Raw genomic sequence first — 5,620 nt, 5'->3', positions numbered from 1 at the left:
ATCGACTGCTCTCTAATTTAATCTGCCCCTACAATGTCCCATCAAACACTCCCAGGGCAGGTACAGCACGGTGTTAAATACAGATTAAAGCTATCTCTACACAGTCCGATCAAACACTCCCAGGGCAGGTAAAGCACGGGTTAGATACAGAGTAAATCTCTCTAAACTGTCTCATCAAACACACCCAGGTCAGGTACAGGGGGTTAGATATAGAATAAAGTTCCCTCTACAGTGTTCCATCAAACACTTGCAGGGCAGGTCCAGCACGGGGTTAGATACAGAGATAATCTCCCTCGACACTCGACATCCAACACTCCCAGGGCAGATACAGCACCAGGTTAGATACAGAGATAAACTCCTTCTACACTGTACATCAAACACTCCCAGGGCAGGTACAGCATGTTGTTAGATACAGAGTAAAGCTCCCTCTATACTGTCCAAGCAAACACTCCAGGGGCAGGTACAGGGGGTTAGATACAGAGTAAAGCTCCCTCTGCACTCTCCCATCAAACACTCCCAGGCCAGGTACAGCACAGGGTTAGATACAGAGTAAAGCTCCCTCTACACTGTCCCATCAAACACTCCCAGGGCAGGTGCAGTGGGTTAGATACAGAGTAAAGCTCCCTCTACACTATCCTATCAACATTCCCAGGGCAGCTGCAGGGGGTTAGATACAGAGTAAAGCTCCCTCTACACTGTCCCATCAAACACTCCCAGGGCATGTACAGTGGGTTAGATACAGAGTAAAGCTCCCTCTACACTGTCCAATCAAATACTCCCAGGACAGGTACAGGGGGTTAGATACAGAGTAACGCTCCCTCTACACTATCCCATCAAACACTCCCAGGGCAGGTACAACACGGGGTTAGATACAGAGTAAAGCTCCCTCTGCACTATCCCATCAAACACTCCCAGTGCAGCTACAGCATGGGGTTAGATACAGATTATACTGTGCTGCACTGTCGGAGGAGCAATACTGAGGGGCAACCTGGGTTCTTGATCCCTGCCCAGTGAACCTGGGTTGGCGAGGCGGGGTCACTGACCCTGGGTTAGGGAGGGGGGGTCACTGACCCTGGGTTAGAGAGGCGGGGTCACTGACCCTGGGTTAGGGAGCGGGTGTCACTGACATTTGGTTAGGGAAGGGGGTCACTGATCCTGGGTTAGGGAGAGGGGTTCACTGACAATGGGTTAGGGAGGGGGGGTCACTGACCCTGGGTTAAGGAGGGTGGGTCACTGACCCTGGGTTAGGGAGGGGTTGTCAATGACCCTGGGTTAGTGAGGGCGGGGTCACTGAACCTGTGACCCTGGGTTAGAAGGGGGAGTCACTGACCTGGGTTATGGAGGAAGAGTCACTGCCCAGTGACCCTGGCTTAGGGAGCAGGGGTCACTGACCCTGGGTTATGGAGGGGGGTCACTGACCCTGGGTTAGAGAGGCGGGGTCACTGACCCTGGGTTAGGGAGCGGGGGTCACTGACACTTGGTTAGGGAAGGGGGGTCACTGACCCTGGGTTAGGGAGGGGGGTTCACTGACCCTGGGTTAGGGAGGGGGGTGTGACTGACCCTGGGTGAAGGAGGGTGGGTCACTGACCCTGGGTTAGGGAGGGGTTGTCAATGACCCTGGGTTAGGGAGGGGTGTCACTGACCCTGGGTTAGGGAGGGGGGGTTCACTGACCCTGGGTTGGGGAGGAGGGGTCAGTGACCCTGGCTTAGGGAGCAGGGGTCACTGAACCTGTGACCATCAGTTATGGAGGGGGGTGTCACTGACCCTGGGTTAGGTAGGGGGGTCACTGATCCTAGGTTAGGGAGGGGGGGACACTGACCCTGGGTTAGGGTCGGGTGTTCACTGACCCTGGGTTAGGGAGGGGGTAGTCACTGCCCTGTGACCTGGGTTAGGGAGGGGAGGGTCACTGACCCTGGGTTAGGGAGGGGGTGGGGTCATTGACCCTGGTTTAGGGAGGGGGGTCACTGACCCTGGTTTAGGGAGGGGGGGGGTCACTGACGCTGGGTTAGGAAGGGGGGCTCACTGTCCCTGTGATCCTGGGTTAGGGAGGGGTTGTCACTGACCCTGGGTTAGGGAGGAGGGGTCACTGACACTGTGACCCTGGGTTAGTGGTATATGAGATGGTGTGTAATCTCTCTCTCCCTGCTCCCTGCCCTGGGACCATTCACATGTAAATGTCCCCAGACAGCACACACCTCAGGAACTGTGTGACTCACCCTGGCCCTGACCATTGAGATGTTAATCTGCACAAGGCTCTCTCACCCACACACACCTTTCCAGCTCAGGGACCGCCATTTTACACAAACGTTGTAACAATCACTTTTTGCTTTCTCCAGATCTCGCAACAAGACTCCATTCCCAGAGAATCCACGCCCAGGAAAACCAGGTGAAAAAATCTCCCTCCGGGAATTCCCCTTAGTGAGCTGAGGTCTGGTATCTCAGTGTATCTGTGGCGGGGAGCTGTGTGTCTGAGTGTGTCTCTCCCTCCCTCTCTCTGTCCCTCTCTCTCTCCCTCTGTATCTGCTTCTCTCTCTCTCTCTCCCCCCCGCTCTTTCTCTCTCACTCTCTCTCTCCCCCTCTCTGTCCCTGTCTCTCTCTATTGTTCTCTCTGTCTCTCTATCTCTCTCCGTCTCTCTCTCTCGCTCTCTCTCTCACACTGTATATCTCCCTCTTTCTCCCTCTCTCTCTCTCTCTGTTCCTCCCTCTCTCTCTCAATCTCTGTCTCGCTTTCGCACTCTCTCTCTGTCTCTCTCTCTCTCAATCTCTGTCTCTCTCTCGCGCTCTCAGGTTCTGTCTCTCTCTGTGTGTCTCTCTCTCTCTCTCTCCGTCTCTCTCTCTCTCGCTCTCTCTCTCTGCCTCTCTCTCTCTCTGTCTCTCTCTATCTGAGTTTCTCTCTGTCTCCCTCAGTCTCTCGGACTCTGTAACAAAAGACCTGGTATAAAACGGTCGCCACGCATTTCATGTAAAATGGCTGCTCAATCTCAAACAAACTAATCCCACTGCCCCGCTCTCTCCCCATAGCCCTGTATCATTCCCCAAACTAATCCCACTGCCCCGCTCTCTCCCCAAAGCCCTGTATCAATCACCAAACTAATCCCACTGACCCGCTCTCGCCCCATAGCCCTGTATCAATCCCCAAACTCATCGCACTGCCCCGCTCTCTCCCCATAGTCCTGTATCAATCACCAAACTAATCCCACTGCCCCGCTCTCGCCCCATATCCCTGTATCAATCCACAAACTAATCCCACTGCCCCGCTCTCATCCCCATAGTCCTGTATCAATCCCCAAACTAATCCCACAGCCCCACTCTCTTCCCATAGCCCTGTATCAATCACCAAACTAATCCCACTGCCCCGCTCTCGCCCCAAAACCCTGTATCAATCCCCAAATTAAACCCACTGCCCCGCTTTCTCCCCATAGTCGTGTATCAATTGCCAAACTAATCCCACTGACCCGCTCTCTCCCCATAGCCCTCCATTAATCCCAAACTAATCTCACTGCCGCGATCTCTCCCCATAGCCCTCCATTAATCCCAAACTAATCCCACTGGCCCGCACTCTCCCCATAGCCCTGTATCAAACCCAGAATCTATACAGAGAGAGAGAGACACACACACACTCACTCTGTCTCTCTCTCTCTCTCTCTCTCTCTGTTTCTCTCTGTCTCTCGCTCTCTGTCTGTCTCTCTATCTATCTATCTCTCTCTGTCTGTCTCTCTCTCTCTCTCGCTCTCCCTCGATCTGTCTCTCTCGCTGCCTCTGTCTTTCTCTCTCTCCCTTTCTCTATCTGTCTCTTTTTTTTCTCTTACTCTCTCTCTCTCTCTGCCTCTATATCTGTCTTTCCCTATGTCTCTCTCTCTCTGTCTCACTCGCTCTGTCTCTCACTCTCTCTCTGTCTGTCTCTGCCACATTCTCTTACCCTCTGTCTCTCTCTCTGTCTCTCTCTCTCTGTCCCTTTCTCTCTGAGTATCTCACCCGAGCTCTCTCTGTCTGCCTTTCTCTGTCTCTCTTTCTCTCTCCGTCACTCTCTCTCTATTGCTCTCTCTATCTCTCTGTCTCTCTGTTTCTCTCTATAAGTTTGTCTTTCTCTCTCTCGCTTTCTCTGTCCCCTTCTCTCTGAGTCTCTCTCTCTATCTTTCTCTACCTGTCTGTCGATCTCTCTCTCTCTCGCTCTGTATTTTTTGTGTCTCTCTCTCTGACTCTCTCTCTCTCTCTCCAACTCGCTCTGTATCTCTCTCTCTCTTTCTCTCTCTCTCTCTGACTCTCTCTCTCTCTCTCTCCAACTCGCTCTGTATCTCTCTCTCTCTCTTTCTCTCTCTCTCTCTGACACTCTATCTTTCTCTCCAACTCGCTCTGTATCTCTCTCTATCTTTCTCTCTCTCTCTCTGTCACTCTCTCTCTTTGTTTCTTTGTGTCTCTCTCCCTGTTTCTGCCTTGCTCTATCTTTCTCTATCTCTCTGTCAATCTGTCTCTATCTTTTTCTCTCTCTCTGACTCTCACTCTCAGTCTCTTTTGTCTTTCTTTCTCTCTCTCTCTCTCTCTCTCTCTGCCTCTATCTGTCTCGCTCCCTATGTCTCTTTCTATATGTCTGTCTCTTTCTCTCTCTCTCTGTGCCTCTCTCCCTGTCGATTTCTGTCACTCTCACTCTCTTGTCTCTCTCTCTCTTCTCTCACTCTCTCTCTCTCTCTCCCGTGACACGTGTCCTGGTGTAAAATGGTCACCACACATCTCATGTCAAATGGATAGCTCAATCTCATGCAAACTAATCCCACTGCCCCGCTATCTCCCCATAGCCTGTATTAATCCCCAAACTAATCCCACTGCCCCGCTCTCTCCCCATAGCCCTGTATCAATCCCAAACTAATCCCACTGCCCCGCTCTCTCTCCATCGTCCTGTATCAATCCCAAACTAATCCCACTGCCCCGCTCTCTCTCCATAGCCCTGTGTCAATCCCACACTAATCCCACTGCCCCGCTGTCTACCCATAGCTCTGTTTCAATCCCCAAACTAATCCCACTGCCCCGCTCTCCCCATAGTCCTGTATCAATCCCCAAACTAATCCCACTGCCCCGCTCTCTCCCCATAGTCCTGTATCAATCCCCAAACTAATCCCACTGCCCAGCTCTCTCGCCATAGCCCTGTATCAATCCCCAAACTAATCCCACTGACCCGCTCTCTCCCCATAGCCCTGTATCAATCTTCAATCTAATCCCACTGCCCCGCTCTCTCCCCATAGCCCTGTACCAATCCTTATCTAATCCCACTGCCCCGCTCTCTCCCCATAGTCCTGTGTCAATCTCCAAACTAATCCCACTGTCCCGCTCTCTCCCCGTAGTCCTGTATCAATCCCAAACTCATCCCACTGCCCTTCTCTCACTCACTCTATGTCTCTCTCCGTCTCTCTCTCTCCCTCTCTCTCTCTCTCTTTCACTCTATGTCTCTCTCTCTCTCTCTCCGTATCTGGGTATCTTTCTGCCCACATCATCCGTGACCTCACAATAACTTGACCCCGCTCGGATAGGGTCAGGAGCAGAGGTCAGAGGTCGGGAGTTAGAAAATGTAATGTCAAATGACACATTGCAAATCCCAGTGAGACTGTAAATAAACCGATACAAATA

The sequence above is a fragment of the Pristiophorus japonicus genome (genome assembly GCF_044704955.1).
Source record: "Pristiophorus japonicus isolate sPriJap1 chromosome 24 unlocalized genomic scaffold, sPriJap1.hap1 SUPER_24_unloc_2, whole genome shotgun sequence".
NCBI classification, from domain to species: domain Eukaryota; kingdom Metazoa; phylum Chordata; class Chondrichthyes; family Pristiophoridae; genus Pristiophorus; species Pristiophorus japonicus.
The sequence above is the reverse complement of the archived record's forward strand: the minus strand, read 5'-3'. Positions refer to the sequence as shown.